The sequence below is a fragment of the Camellia sinensis genome, chromosome 7, assembly GCF_055761805.1.
Source record: "Camellia sinensis isolate YWXY chromosome 7, ASM5576180v1, whole genome shotgun sequence".
Classification (NCBI taxonomy): domain Eukaryota; kingdom Viridiplantae; phylum Streptophyta; class Magnoliopsida; order Ericales; family Theaceae; genus Camellia; species Camellia sinensis.
The window spans coordinates 55517035-55534736 of record NC_138967.1 but is presented as its reverse complement, the minus strand read 5'-3'; positions in this window follow the sequence as shown (position 1 = coordinate 55534736).

Genomic DNA, 17702 nt, shown 5'->3' with positions numbered 1-17702 from the left:
CATCACTCCCGGTGCCTAACAGCCAGTTTTCGGGGCCTCGAACTGCGTGTTTCAGCTCCCGAACCTTCATTCTGCATTGGTTTTGGTTCATTTTTGGCAAGGACCTCTGTTTTATTGGTAGGAAGGCCGTAGAAGGGTGGGAGGCCAGTAATTGTTCTGTCAGCCAACTTTATCCCTTCATCGCCCTCCGTCGCCCGATTTTCCTCACTTCAAAGCCAATGTTGAACACCCTTGGGCCATTTTCTTGAACTTTTAACCACATATTTGTGATGTACACACCTAGGAGGCCACCAATATTTGGTGGCCGGCCAGTAATTGTTGTTCACCCTTTTGAACCCCTTTGAAAAGTGGGTTGTTCTCTCACCTGGTTCACTTTTTCCAGTGTTCAAACACAGGGTTGTGTTGTGCACACATCAGAGGCTCTTTATTTGTGGTGGCCGGCCATTAATCACACTTGACCCTTTTGACCCTTGGCCGGCTGGCCGGCCATGGGAAGTAGCCGGCCGGCCACCTGCAACCAAGATAACTGGCTGGCCATGTTCCTTGCATCAGCTACAGTGCAGAAATACATTCATTTCCCCCCTAGATTCTATATCCGGGGGGCTGCATTTTGGAGGGAAACTTGGTTGGTTTTCCCTCCATTTTTTTCTCCCCTTTTCCCCCCCATTCTTGCCTATATATCAGAGGCTCTAGCTCTGATATTAGGGTTACAAAAAATCCCCTCAAGCCCTTTCCATTATATCCCTCTCCTTCTCTATTTCCAAGCTCAAACCTTCCAAGTCCTATACCCCTTTCCACACCACCACCAAGCTCCACCCTTCCATCCTTCATTCCAGTAGTTGGAGGCTCTTCCTCAAGGCCTAGGAGTGCTACATCTCAAGCCAAAAGGGTGCCAAATTCAAGTCTTCAAGGGTAAGCTCCATTTCCCCTCTTTTGGTCCATATTTTGTTCAATACATAAGTCATACATGCTTGCTGTTTTGAGCTCCGGCCTTAACTGAAAGTGGCATTTTTTTGAGCTCCTTTTCACTTTTGTTTAAGGGCCCCTCACTGTTTGAGGCCCCCTTAATGCACTTGCTTCATTATCCTTCTTATATGCCATTATCTTGTGTAATATTTTTGACCTGTGTAAAAACTGTTTTGAGCTCTGTCATGAACTGAAACGTTGCTTATTTTGAGCCCTTCTTCAACATTGTTGAAGGGCTCATTACTGTTTGAGGCTTCTATCTTCCACTTGCCTTTATATCTCTATTTTGGCTCCATTTTTGCATGATTTGTTAGCCTATTGTAATTCTGTTTTTGGGCTCTTTTCAGAACTGAAAACAGTCTTATTTTGACCCATTCTTCATGTTTCATTAAGGGTCTTTCATGGTTTGAGGCATCTTTCATATACTTTGTGTTATATCTCCCTTTTTGGCCTCATTTTGCATAGCATTTTGGACATATTTGCATACTGTTTTGGGTCCGGCCATCAACTGTAAAATGCATTATTTTTGGCCCCTCTTCAATATTGTTGAAGGGCCCCTTTGTGTTTAAGGCCAGAAACCACTACTTGCTTCTTTGGCCATCTTTTGGCCCATTTCTTGCATGAGAGTTTAGCCATACCTGTGCTGGTTTTTGTGGTTTTCCATAAACTGTAAAAGGTCATATTTTGGGCCTCTCTTCAACATTGTTGAAGGGCCCTAATCTGTTTGGGGTCAGCAGATGTGAGGTGCTTCTTTATCTTGCATTTAGGGCCATTTTTGCATGCTAGTTTTTCCCTATTTGTGTTTGCTGTTTGGTCTTACTTAAAACTGTGAACATGCTTATTTTGGGACTGCCTTGAATCTGTCTTTACATGTCATGATCAAATAATGCATGCTTGATGTAGCTACAAGTCATTTCATGTGATTAATCTTGCATTTCGGGACCATTTTCATGCATCGGGTGCCATATTCCTATGATTCGGGGCTGTTTTGGGTCATGTTTTGCTGCTGAAATTTGCATGTTTGCATACCATGTTTCATGCATTGCCATGTCTTGTTAGAGTGGCATTTGGTGCCTTAGGGTCGGTCCTCGGTTTGCGTGCACGCGTACACGCATCTCGAGTTGTCTCATTTTCATCTGATGGCCTCTTATGTGAGTGTGGCTGAGGTCCACTCATGTTGGTGTAAGTCCATTATGCATTGTGTATGCCATTTCATTTCATAGCATTGTGTGTGCTAGGTTGTATGTTAGCGCATTGTGTATGCCATGTTACCTCGTGCATTGTGTATGCCATTTCATAGCATTGTGTATGCTAGGTTGTATCTTAGTTGCATTTCATGCATATCATGCATATTGCATCGTGCTTGGGATAGGGGTTAGCCCGAGCACGAGGAACGAGGTACGTTTCGTACTCCGAGTGACGGAACGTGTCTCAATTCCAAGTCATCGACACTCCGGATTATCCATGATGGAGTTAGGTCTTGTTGTGTTTATATGTGCATTCATTCTATATTGAGTTGCACAATTCGACCCCTCGGCCATCATGCATCGAGATGCGTGATTGGTGGCACGAGGATCGAGGCATGCATACATTTGTGAAAATACATTGCTATGTCCCTTTTCTGCTCTTTGTTGCAGCAAATCAAGAATTAGCAACCTTCCAGAGCTTGGTGCGCTTTCCAAGAGTAATTGTGAAACAGAGGCTAATTGGGGCATCCCAGTGGATTTTCGCGCAAGGCAGCCCAAACATGCATCATCCATCATCTGAAGAAGAGTCAAGGCAGTCCCTGGCTTGCATGCCAGCTTATTATTTTTCTTAGTTAATTTGTAAATTAATTAGGAATTTGTATATATTTGGACTATATTATTTGGACTGTACTATTTATTCGGACCCTCTGCGCGAGGGCACAACTGTAACAAGTGTGCGTGTGTGCATTGTATGTCTTCCAACCCCACGTCTTTCTCCCTTTTATTTATCCGCTTATGATGGTTAGATTAGGGCATATTTCAATTAGCATACAGTATGATAGCATGTTTGCATTCATTCATCTGTTTTGCATGCACCGGGCTCGGCGCATCATACTAACTGCATTGTATTTTCAATTCCAAGTTAAATACATGTTAGCTGTAGCATTTCATATGCCATGTTTAAAATAGCTGAGCCTGCTAGAGTTGCATTTTTGCATGTGTTGCATTAGGCATTTCTATATAATTAGGATCATGCATGGATTTCTAATGAGCTTCTTTTTTGGCGTGGAGTTCTCGGTAAGTTTTATGCTTTAGCATCCTTGCATGCGTGTGAGTGACTGCCATGAATAGCATGCTTACCATGAGGCTAATTGCTTATGTGATATAACTGCCTGAATGCCTGTGGGTGAAGGTTGGGTTACTTGGATTGGAATAAATCATCAACTATTTGTTTTAAGCCCACTAGATAGTGGCAAAATCATCTTTTCTAAGCCCACCCGAAGGTGGCAAAATCTGCATTTTAAGCCTACTTGCGAGTAGCAAACCATCTTTCAAAGACAAACATGAAATGTTTTGTTCCAATTCAAGCGATCCAGTCTATACTTGTATGCTGTGCGCATCACATAGTAACCTAGGCTAATAACCGGAATAAGGACATAATGTTTTCAAAAACAGATATCATGGTTAGTAAAGGCCGATCTTCGATCGGGCGAGCGGGGGTGCTCATGAAGTGACCTTCCTCAATCGTACCCAAGTTCCCGAGCCGAGGCAACTTTGGTGATGACGGACACGTGGCCTTAGGCAACGAGTCAGGGTTTCCTAAATTTCCCAAAATAAAATATTTAGGTGGCGACTCTGTATCTGGCAAAGCAGTCCATGTTTGGCACTTCTTTCAAAAAATCTATTTTCTCAAAATGATTTGCCGGATTTGGACTCTTTGGTTCAGATTAAGAATCGTGACAATTTGAGAGTCCTGAGCTGCAATGACCCCAAATGAACAGAACGGGACTCACCCTCCCGGGGCGTTCGGGGACGTCTACAGCGGTTTTCACATCCATTTGATGAATTTCTAGATTGTATAGAGATGCAATGGCAATTAGCATTCTACTGGATGTTATCCTAGTAACCGGTGAGTATGTGTCAAAGTAATCAAGACCTTCTTTTTGTCTAAATCCTTTAACTACAAGTCTTGCCTTGTATTTGTCAATTGATCCATCCGCTTTCAATTTTCTTTTGAAAATTCACTTGTACCCAAGAGGTTTACAACCTGGTGGCAAGTCCACTAATTCCCAAGTGTGATTTTGCAAGATAGATTCAACTTCACTGTTGACAGCTTCTTTCCATAAAGGAGTTTCAAGACTGGATATAGCCTCTTTAAAAGTTAAAGGCTCATTTTCTAACAAAAATGTTAGAAAATCTGGACCAAAAGATTTTGAGGTTCTAGCACGTTTACTACGCCTAGGTTCCTCTTCCTCATTTTGATCTAACTCTTGCTCTTGATCATGTTCTTGATCCTGACTAGTAATAGCATCATGAGATCTTTTATTGTTACTAGTCTCTTGTCCAGTCTTATTTGGAAATACATGTTCAAAGAAAGATGCATTCCGAGACTCAATAATAGTATTTACATGCATTTCGGAATGTTCTGATTTATGAATCAAAAACCGATATACACTACTATTCTTGGCATAACCAATGAAAATGCAATCAATGGTCTTAGGTCCTATCTTAGTCTTTTTAGGACTAGGAATAGCCACTTTAGGCAAACATCCCCACACTTTTAAGTATTTGTAGGATGGTACTCTTCCATGCCACAATTCATAAGGTGTTTGATTCACTTTCTTTCGGGGTACTTTATTAAGTATATAATTAGCAGAAAGTATTGCTTTCCCCCACAAGTTCTGAGGTAATTCAGAACTTATTAACATAGCATTCATCATTTCTTTTAAAGTCCTATTTTTCCTTTCTGCAATTCCATTTTGCTGAGGTGAGTAAGGAGCGATGGTTTAGTGAATTATTCCATGTTCTTTACAAAATTCACCAAAAGGTGATTCATATTCACCACCTCTATCACTTCTTATTTTCTTGATTTTCTTACCAAGTTGATTTTCAACTTCATTCTTATATTGAATGAAAGTTTCCAAAGCTTCATCCTTGGTTCGAATTAAATAAACATAACTATATCTAGTATAGTCATCTATAAAAGTGATAAAATATTTTTTCCCACCTCTAGTTTGAATTGATTTAAAATCACAAATGTCACTATGAATTAATTCAAGTGGTTTCGTACTTCTTTCAATTGAATGAAAAGGAGTTTTAGATAATTTTACCTCAACACAAATTTCACATTTATGATTTGAATTAATGTCAAATTTAGGTAAACATTTCATATTAATTAATCTGCACAAAGGTCCATAATTAACATGTCCTAGTCTACCATGCCATAAATTTGAAGACTCAAGCAAGTAAGAAGAAGATGTGTTATTATTAATAACTGAGGGTACAACGGTCATTACATTCATTTTGAAAAGGCCATCAGACATGTAACCTTTTCCTACATACATCCCGTTTTTGGTAAGTACAAACTTGTTACTTTCAAAAACTAGCCTAAACCCATTCTTACTCAACAAAGATCCGGAAATAAGATTCTTGTGAATGTCCGGTACATGCAGCACATTGTTGAGAGTGAGTTCCTTTCCAGATGTCATCTTAAGTACAATCTTTCCTTGTCCTTCAACTTTGGAAGTTGAGGAGTTGCCCATAAAAAGTTGTTCACCATTGTCCACTGTAGAATAAGATGTGAACATCTTTTTGTCGGCACAAATATAACGAGTAGCACCAGTGTCCACCCACCATTCTTTAGGATTTCCGACAAGATTTACCTCAGAAACAACTGCAAAAAGATTTATGACATCTTCACCATTGGAAATTTTATCCATTTCGGTCATTTTGGCTTTAGTAATCTTTTTACTTGATCTTTCTTTGCCTTTACGTTTGTAACGACAATCTTTGGCCCGATGTCCCTCTTTGTTACAAATGTAACACATGCCATTAAACTTGTATTTCTTAGTTTCCCCTCCTTTAGATAGCATTCTCTTCTGCCATCTTTTAAAAACAGTTCCTAAGAACTTCTCTGGTTTTTCACCATGATTCACTGGCACAGTCCCAACATAAGGAGAGGTTGGCGTAATGGCAATCACATACCAGTACTGGTTTGAACATAAGTTTGACCAATTTTAGTAGCCATAAATTCTAAATTATAAAATAAAATTATAATTAGAATTTTATACTACACAGAAAACTAAAACCAAAAACCACAGAATTATAAATTCTGTAAAAATAAAAGAAACAAGAATTGTAACTTTTATTTCCAATTAATTTGAAAATAAAATAAAATTTTATTTAAACAAATTAAACCAAAACTACAGAAATAAATTCTGTGAAAATAAAAGAAACAAAACAAAATGTAACTTTTATTTTCAATTAATTTGGAAATAAAATAAAATAAAATTTTATTTAACCAAATTAATTCCACACAGAAAACGAATCCAAATACACAGAATTAAATTCTGTAAAAATAAAAGAAACAAGAATGTAACTTTTATTTTCCAATTAATTTAGAAATAAAATAAAATTTTATTTTACCAAATTAAGTCCACACAGAAAATTAAATTTCTGTAACACTTCAATAATTAAAATACTGAAACAGAATTTTAATTAATGAAAACTCATAAAATAATTTCTAAAAACCCAAAATTAATTTCTGAAAAAATTTCACAAAAATATATTCTGAATTGTTAATGACACCAGTATCGTACTACTAGTTGTCAAAGAAAATAGGCAGTATATTACTACTATCTGTCAAATAGCATATAATCACTATTTATTTTTCCAACCAGAATATTATTTTGTAAATCCACAGAAAATAATTTTCGAAAAGAAGAAAGAGAAAATGAAGCAAACGAAAAATTCTGTAAACAGAATAATTCGAATCTGTCTTAAGATTGTTGGAACAATCTTCTGTGTAAATAAAATAAATTGAAATAAAGCCAAACAAATAAATAAATAACGTACTGTATTTATTTATCGAACTGAATTAAAAATTCAAAGACCAAGTCGAGTGTGTGACACTCTGTCCTTAAGACAGATTCGCCCTGCTACGGTGCTTACGGTTGAGTGGCGTCTATCTCCTATGATATAATGATCTTCACAAATTGTAGTAGCACTCCAAACAATTTGTTTGGTGAACCAAACCTGTGTTCTAACTCTCTGAAATTTATTCTAAAACTAAAATGAAGAATAATGCATCAATAATAAAAGTTTGGACAGCAAAAGGAATTTTTTAGACTGATTTTCGGATACCCCAAGACTGCTGGAACAGTAGGTATTTACAGGCAAAGAATTCCTGTTCGAACAGGTGTAAAATTCAAACAGAACTGTTGTACTGTTTCGGACAGATTTGATTTGAATTTGTAACTGTAGTTTTGAATCTGTTGCTGAAACTGCCTAACTGATGCACAACTGCTATGAATAGATATAGATCAAACCTGGACAGATCTGTAGCACGGCTGGACAGTTTCAAAACTGTCTGGGCAGTTTACTAATTGTTTAACAGATGCAATTACTATTCAAAACAAATCTGTTAACTGTTCCAGATTTTTGAATATGAAACTGTCCGGATTTGAAAAACAGTTTGGGGAAGAGACACAATGTTTGGAAAAAATTTGAAATTCAAATTTGGAATTAAGCAATAATTTTTGAAATAAATTCAAAAGAATTTTGTCCAAAAAATTAATATTAGAATTGACCCGACCCCCAACCCACGGCTAGACGGACGGCGGCGGCACGCGTGTGTGGTGGTGGTTTGGGCTAAGGTTCACTTTGTTCATAACTCCTCTCTTCTACAAACTTGGAGTGCCCCTTGGGGCCCAACTCAAGTATTGTAGGCTAGAGCTTATATACACAAATAAACTCTCTTAAAGTTTCAATGTGGGACAAGCCTTATAAGGAAACCCACATTTAAAACTTAAATGTCCATTCCACGAATCCGAAAACGACGTCATGTTCCCATTCACTCATAAATGGTTTTGACGAACCGTCTACACCGTGTGACTTGCCATGCGACAAGGAACACTTCACCTCTTCGGACCCGTCCCAAAAGATGTTCGGGGTCCACTTAATTTTGGGCTCAAAGTCGGCCCAAAATAAGCCTAATAAGTCGGCCCAAAAAAGCCTAATAAACCAATTTTTCCAACAGTATTCAATTACATGTGTATATATTTATATATATAATCCTAATGTATTATGTTCAATTACATAGTTTTTATTGATAATGGCCTCTTTGGACAAGAGGTTAAAATTTAATTTTTTTGGCTTTTAACCTCTTTTATATCATATTATCTTTCTATTTTTTTACAAATTTTTTCAACCAAAAAAAAAAAGTCAAAAAGTTAACTTTTAACTTAATTTCTAAAACAACCCAATATTATATCACCTTCAAGATAAAAAGTATATACTCATCTATTTTTTTGTTCTAGAATTATAATTCACCTCACTTGGGTTGATTATTTGCGTTCATTTTCTTCTTCATCTTCTATTATTATTATCATTATTATTATTATTATTAGCATTGTCATGGCCGTATCAGCCTTTTATCAAGCTTTTGCATTAGAATAAATTACTACGGAAATATGTTAATTTAAAAATTAAGATTTTTCCAGAATAATTTTGTGGCTGTAAAAATTAGAGTTTTTTTGTGATGCTTTTGTCTAGTTGAAAATATTGGGATTTATTGTGATTTTGTGATATGCATGCTTTTGTCTAGTTTTAAAATTTAGAATTAATTGTAATTGTAATTTGCATGCTTTTGTCTAGTTGTAAAAATTCCATGTTTTAGTTTAGTTTTCAGAAACTTGTTTCAGAAATTTTTTAAAAAACATAAAAATTAATTTGGTGAAAGAAATAAAAAGATTGAAAAAAAAAACTTAATGCTTTTATATAATTTTATCTTTTGGGAACTTAGAAATAACATTTAAAATTTTAAAAATATCTTTTTGACATTTATTTTTATCAAATTAATTTTTATTTTTTCAAATAAACTTTTGAAATTTTTTTCTAAAAGACAAACCAAACATGGCCTAGAATTTTTTCTGAAGATTTTTTTTTTTTTGTTTTTTTGTCAATAGATAGAAGAGTAATTACAACCATGAAAAATATTTACTAAATCAAACAGACTACTATCCCACAATAGTTGTCTAACAACCAATAAGTGAAACCCACTAAGCCCAATCAAACAACTACGTACAATCAACCCCCATAATGGAAGAGGAATAAACCACTACACTACAAAGGATATCAAACTATCTCCATAGGAGTTGAACCCAATACCTCACACCACAAAAAATGCTACACAATTATTAAGCCAAATACCTCGGTTCTTAAGATTTTGTCTAGTTGAAAAATTCAGGATCCATTTGGTTGAGTTTTTGAATTACTTTTCCAAAATTTAAAATTCAAAACCTATTTGGTTTTAGGTTTTCGTAGCATATATTTCAAAACTCTTTTCAAACTCAAGTTTTAAAACGCAAAGCTTGTTTGGTTGAGATTTTCACAAACTAGTTTTCAAAACCCAATTGACCAAGCCCACAAACCTCAACTTAGCAACTTTGTAATGAAGGTTTTGTCAATTTATATAAAAAAAATTGAAACAACATGCATTGTTATTTGGAATTAATATGTTATTATTTATCAAATTAGTGAAAAAAATTAGCTACATTTACTTTCGATAAACCAATGTCTTCTTCTTAAATAATTTATAAAGGTTTGTTTGGTTTTCAAGTAATTGAAATCAATTTTGTTTGGTTTTCAAGTATTAGCCAAATAATTTTTTATGTTTTAGATGTATATGATTTAGATATACTTAAATAGTAAACAAAATGTGAAGAAATTAAAAATAAATTTAAAAAATACAAAAAATATTAAAATTGTATTAATTTTTTAAACGGGGTGTTTTTTTTTTGTATATTTGTCATTATTCAATAATTTTATAAAAGTTTTTCATAAATGTGAAACGCTTTAAATGTATGTAGATTGAGTGGATATACAACCAGAAAAGAAGTGTTAAAAATTTTAAAACGTTCATAAAAAATAACAAATACAGTGTGAAACTCTACCGTATAGATTAGATTAGATTATATGTACCTAAAAAGTACATCTAAATTATGTATATGAAAGAAATAAACAAATTTGACTATAATATTACAAAAAAAGTTTTGACTACATGACGAAAAAACACACTAGACCTAAAAAAACTCAAAAACTAGTTTTGAAAACGCATAACCAAACAAGTTTTGAATTTAATTTTCTAAATATTATTTTCAAAACATACAACTGAAAACTAGTTTTGAAAACTCATAAACAAATAAGTTTTTAATTTTCAGAACTCTTTTTCAAAACTGATTTCAAAACTAAATCAAATGCACCCTTAGGTTTTTTTTTGCCCCTTTTTTATTTTTTGATTTCTAAACTTTTAGATCTATATTTTCTTCTTAGCTTGTGGGTCCAAAAAGATATGTAAAAGCTCCCACGTAGTAAATAAATACAATACTTTTGAGGGCAGTTTGGTCATTAACATGGGGTAAAGATGTCAATTTAAACCTTTATAAGGAGTAATTCTATTTCTATACACTAATTTCACTCGGTTCACACACTTAATGAAAATTTTCATAATATAATTTTGTCCTAAAATAAAAATACCATAATACCCTTATCTTCTTCTACTCAAACCTTATTTCTAAAACGCCACAACCATCCTCTATCACCAGTGCCACCTCTTTCGTCTGCCATCTTCTTCCGTCGCTTCTTTTCTTATCCGTTGCAATCACTTTTTCTTCCATGAATCATACACTCCCACAAGTCTCTCACTACGAATCACTCTTTATTGACTGTGGAGGCCTAGGATAGAAGGAGATGAGCTAGACGTGGCGATGGTGGTGGCGATGGAGGGTTGAAAGTGACGGCAACGATGGTAAAAGATAAGTGGATGAATGGGAAATTAAAAAAAAAAAAAATAGATTTTGTTTGATATAGTTTTAGAATATGTTTTCAAAAATAAATAATAAAAAAAAAACTTTTTATTTCAATATGGTTTCATCTTTTTAGGAGCAAAAAAATTTAAAAATTAAAAATTATTTTTTTGGTATTTTTTTTTTGTCAAATTAATTTATATTTTTCTCAAAAAAATTGATTCAAAAATTGAAACCAAACATAGTCTTAGGGGTTTAAAATTGAAAATGAGGGTAATATTAGAATATAAAGATGTGTATTTAGAATTTATATTTTTATAATGTGTATATTGAGAAAGTGTTTACTAAGTGTGTATACTGAGAAAAATTAGTGTGTGAAAATAAAATTACCCCTTTGGAAGTACTATAAGGTTAAAATTGTCATTTTAAGTTAGTTTTCATCATTTTCCATTGAATTAACCAACGTTTGACTAATAGAGGAACTGAATTGTTACATTATTTTCAAATGTGTGGGAGTGCAGTGGTATTTTAGAAATTAAAAGGGGTGGCAGTTATATTTCAAGAAAACAGAGGGGGTGTTAGCGTAATTTACCCTAACATTTTCAAATATACAAATGCTCAAAAATTCCTTCACATGACGCTTTGGTATTCACAAAACCGGTTTCAGTTTTCTAAATTTAATTTTTTCAAAATTTAATTTTTAATTTTTTGTATTTTTTTTTATTTTTAGTAAATATTTTTAAAATTTTAAGTATTTTTTTTATTTTTTTAAATGTACCTGTATCTAAATAGTAAAATATTTGTAAAAAAAATATTTTAAAAAATTAATAAATACAAAAAAATACGAAAAATGTATTAAATTTTAGGTTTTTTTTGTATTTTTTATATTTAGTTAATTTTTTTCACAAATATTATATTTTTTAAGTGTATTTATGTTAGGTGTGTTTAAAAATTAAAAAAAATTACTTAAAATATTAAAAAATTCAATAAAAACAAAAAAAGATACAAAAAATAAAAAATTAAAATTTTCTGAAAAATATTTTTTTGAAAACCAAAAACCAAATGCTTGGTTATCATTTTTCAAAAACACTTTTCAGAAAATTCTACTTTTTTATTTTTCGTGTTTTTTTTTTTGTTTTTACTGAATTTTTTTAATATTTGAGCAATTTTTTTTAATTTTTAAACATACCTAACATACATATGCCTAAAAAGTAAAAAAAAAAAATTGAAAAAAAACTTTTAAAAATTCACTAAATACCAAAAATACAAAAAAAATACGAGAATTTAATACATTTTTTTATATTTTTATGTATTTATTAATTTTTAAAAATATTTTTTCATAAATTTTTTACTTTTTAGATACATTTAAGTAAGGTATATTTAAAAAAGTAAAAAAAAATGTTTAAAAATTTAAAAATATTCACTAAAAATAAAAAAAATACGAAAACTAAAAAACTTAATTTTCAAAAAATTTAATTCAAAAAACTCAAACCAAATACAATGATATATAGTTCTCATTCTCCCTATTTTCATCATTGTGCACTACCATCCTGTCTACCAAGTAGCCTCTACTCTTGCTAACCTCTCTTCTGTCAAAAAAAAAACTACAGCAATATCATCTCATCCTCTTATTCTCGTCCAAACAATGAGATGGTTGTAGTGAAGCCCAGATCACGAACCATCAACCTCAATTTTTGATATACACAATTACAAGAAGACAAAAATTTTGAAAACCAAAGTATTGGCCCTATTTGGTATAACTTTTAAAATAAATTATAAATTATTACGTAACAGGTTATAGATTATAATTTTAATAAGAAGTTATTAATCTATTTGATGTAACTGTTGGATTATAGATTTAAGTTGCTGAGTAGTATTTGTTAAATAAGCTGTAAAAATATTTTTTGAATTAACTTTTATTTTTTGTTATTCACTACTTGTCTACATTTCTCGTAAAAAATAATAATAATAATCCATAATCCATTTAGATCTTTTTTCTATTTTTTAAAAAATAAAAAATAAAAAGATCTAAGGTCATGTTTGATTCACAAAACTAATAGTGAAGTATTAATAATCCTATTAAATTATAGTGTCGTATTCACTATCCAATTGGATTAATATCCATTGGATTAATAATCTCACCCCTACTCCATTACTAATAATCCTACAAATTTGTTAGATTAATTATCCTAAACCAAAATGGTAAAACAAACGTAGGTTAATTGGGTCCACGGATTAATAATCTCAATCTCATACTTTAATCCACCAAATCAAACATGCCCTAATAGTATAATTTTGAATTAACAAGTTCATGACAGAAACTGATAATCAGAAGTAAGGAGTGAGCAGCTTCTTAGAATTAGTTTTTTTGAGTTAAAATAAATTATTAGAATAAAAAATTATTTGAAATAAGTTTAACCAAATAATTCAAAATAACTTTTTCAAAACTATAAGTTATAAGCTGGCCAGAATAAACCACACCAAACACTCCCATTATAGTGGTGATGATTTTTGGATTGATAATAGTATTGGGTTGGTTCGGTAGTGGATGAGAGCATGGGCAAAAAAGGCGACAATAAAGTGGGGTTGGGTTACAACTTTCAAGGACGAAAAGGTAGCAGTTCCAAGTAGTGAAATTGGGTTGTAGGGTGGTGGTTTCAACTAGTGGCGCAGGTTGCTCAATGGAGAAACTGATGGTTCAAGGTCACTAAGTGAACTAAGGATTGTTTTGGAGAGTGGGTTGGCTTTTGACTTTTTGGTTTTTTTGACTATTTTAACCTGGGCTAAAAAGCTTGGTTTGGGAAGGACTTTATGACTTTTTTGACTTTTTTTGTGAGAGAAAAGTGTAATGATTATGGGTTGGATCTGATGTTTTGTTTTTTGTGGCTAAAATAGCCTATTTTATCTTTTGTGGCTAAAATAGTCAAAAAAACCCCAACCTAACTTGCCAAACGGAGCCTAAGAGGTGCAAGATGTGGTGGTTTAATGTAGTGGATTGGACTATGGGTAAAAGAGGTAGGGTTTAAGGCAATGAGTGGTCGTTTGATTAATAGAGGGACCGAGAGAGAAGTGGACTTCTAATTTTTTTCTTTTACCTATATTACTACACGGGTTTGAATAAAAATAATGTGTACATACCATTTTTTTTCTTTTTTTATCAGCAAAAGAACACTTTATTGATAAAAATCAATGCACATATACAACATTGAAAAAATATCAACAAAGAAAAGACAAGTGCTTCAAACATCATAGCTACACTCACCAGTCTTAACTAGATTAGTATCAGAGAGCAAGTCTAATCATATGCAAGCACACACCAAACAATTGACGAGACACCAACCCCATACCCAATCAAAAACAAAATCAAAAACCCACTCCAATACATTACAACCACCCGAATCACCACATTGCCGCTTGATGACTGATGGTAGAAACGAAGCAAATCCAACTGACTGAATGCCACACTGCTCAAGACACAACACATCTCCCATCCTACCAAACCAGCCCCATGACTTTCCCGGATTTTAACAAAGAAATCCTAATATGCTTCTAGTACCGAAACAGCCAAACATTCAAGGTGAAATCCTAATCTGCTGCAGCTGGAACACAAAATTTGACATCAAGAACTCTTCGAAATTAGATTTAGCCTTAACCCAAAATGCCAACGTAATCAGTTTAGGCTAAATATGATTAAAGACTAAGTCATTTCTCGTAGACCAAATTGTCCAAATAATAGCGAACGGTAATGCTTCCCAAATCACTCTTTCCTTTATCCTTACCCGAACACCACCAATCAAGCAAAGAAGTGACAGAACATGGAAGCACCATGTCTCACCCCACCAATTAATACAATCAACCAAGATTCTCCATGACGTATAACAACGAAGCACACCCATAAAAGTGACACAATCCTTGATTTGGATCCTCTAGAACACCAATTTTAAGCAACAGGTCAGTCACCTTCAACCTTCCGTTCCACGTCAGCCACCGAAAAAGTTTGTACTTTATAAGGGCAAGCATTTCTCCAAATCAATCTCGAAATGTTCACCAATGCTCCCTAAGTGGTAACAAACCAGTCATAAACACAATTCACAGAAAAACAATTCGAAGAACTCCCCATCCATATGAACCAATCATCACTACAGATGGAACGTGGTGGCAGTGATGCTAACTGATTGTGAAACAGTATAAAATCAGCTTCTTCCCATGGTCTAAGTGCCCTTCCAAACAAATCCTCTCTACCTGCCAGATCCTTCTATCTATTCAAGAAATCATGCACTGAATCCTCTTTATATCCATACAGACTAAATAGTCTTGGAAAGACCTCCCTCAACACCTGTGAAACTAACCAACTTACCAAAAACATAATGATTTACCATTCCCAAGAGAAAACTTGATATTCAAAACAAAAAAATTAAATAAAGCAGGACATCGACTTCTAACATTCATGATATCTTTCCAAATTCAAGGTGAATTATAGGAAGATGGTCCATAAGGTAACCATGATCCGCAACCAACAATAGTCTTGTTGCATAAAACATTTCTCCAAAGCAAATTCCTCTATGTACCAAAGCACTACCACAATTTGATTAACAAACATTCATTCATTACTCTAATTTTCCTAATTCCTAGACTTCCATTATCTGTACATATTGTGACATTATCCCATTTCACTAAATGCACCTTCTTCCTTATATCATCCTCACCCCAAAGAAATCGAGCTTGAATTTTATCAATCTCTCTTGCAACACTTTTCGGCAAAATCAAGCTTAATAAGCGGTTCCTTCTTCCATCGATCAATTATTTCGCTCACAATCAATACTCCATTAGTAACATTTCTCCCTCCCAAGAATGCAAATTGAGACACATCAATTACTAAGGTTAAAACCTTCTTCGGACGCATTGAAAGTAACTTAGCCAACACTTTGTAGACACACCCAATCAAACTTATGGGTCTATAATCTTAAGTACCACTTGATTCTCCATCTTAAGGATAAGTTCCTTGGCAATAGTAACATTGGTATAGTGTGGTATGACATATTTTTAAAGGACAATTATCAAAAGCCTTGAAGAAGTCCTTGTAATTTTGTTAAATATTAACGGAGATTAATTTAATTTGCTCTCGACTTTAACACTAATGGTAAATTAGTAAAAGGTCAAGTTTTATTAACAACGTTAATCTGCTGCGCCAAGCAAGAGAGGTCAATGCCATTTTAAAAACTTAAAGGAGGTTCTTTCAACGTTAAACATCAGAGAAAAATATAATAAAAGAATGTCACATGTGTGCTACTTAAAATTTTCTTCTTTTAGGTAAGTTAATGGAGAGCAACTAATTGGTAAGGGAGTATGCTCCTCTTCTCACTGATCAGAGTTCAAATCGCCTACTACTTAAGTGAAAATCCGACGGTTTAAGTGGATCAGCTAACTTCTCCCAGTATGACTTATAAGGATGGATTCTAAAGGTTCTGTCTTGGGGTGTTCTAGGTAAAAAAAAAAAAAAAAAAAAAAAAAAAAAAAAACTAGCTTAGTGGTTTAGATTTTGTAAGGTTACTAATCTGGTCAAAAGTTAAAGCCCCTTCACATTCCCTTTTTCTCACTCTACCCCAACCCAACCCAATTTCCCCAGGCTAGTCAATATAAGTTGTTAACCCCATCCCCTTTCTCTTCCCTTTCCCACCCTACCCTACCCCAACCCAAACCAATCCAATCCAACCCAACCCAACCCTATCCAATTTCCTTAGGTTAGTCAATATAAATTGTTAGCAGATATAGATAGATGGCCAAGGTTGTTGAAAATCAAAGTTTAAATTATAAAAATTAGAAACACAATTTAATTTCATAAAGATTAAATCTTAGGATTTTTTGCAATTTTCCCTATAAAAAAATTGGGGGAAATTATAAAAATGAAAAACCTTAGAGTTTGACCATTTTAACAAAATAAATCTTGAGTTTTTAATTTTATTAATTTAAACCCTAAATTTTTAATTTGTTTTCAATTTATACCATTTTCTTATTTTCATTAAGTAAAACTGACCAAAAAATAGTATTTTAGACATTAAATTTAATGAAAATAGTATTTTGGACATTTTACATACACTTAAATTGAGTTTAATGACTAAAATACTCTTTTTTTTTTTTATCAATTTTACTTTACGAAAATAGGGTAATGGTTTAGATTGTAAATAAATTTTAAAAAAAAAATAGGATTTAAACTGACAAAATAAAAAACTAGGGGTTTATTTTGTTACAAGAGTCAAATTTTAGATTTTTTTTTTTTTTTGGTGATTTTCCAAAAAAATTGATAATCATATCATATAAGATCATAGAAGTTCCAACCAATAAGAATCCCAATAAACCTAAAAAAATATGATAAAGGCCCAAAAAAATTACTTGTTTTTCGAGACCTCTTCATAAGTTCTATCCATACATGTTTAGATCACTAACTCATACTTGATTGCATTTTATTGGAATTGAAAAACCCAAATGGACGTGGCTTTACTATTATTATTGAATCAAAACCTCAATCATGACATTTCTTCTCTCTCACTGCACATCTCAAAACGCTTTCACATTTTTTTAATTCGAAATGACTTGAGAGAGAAAATGTTCAATTTTTTTAGGATACTCCCCAGAATAAATTCAGTGGAGACAGTGTGGAGCCTATAGCTCAAAAGATTGGGATATGTGGTCACGTAATATCAATCAAACAGCTTTAATGTTAGTTCATGTAATAGTTATCTTGACA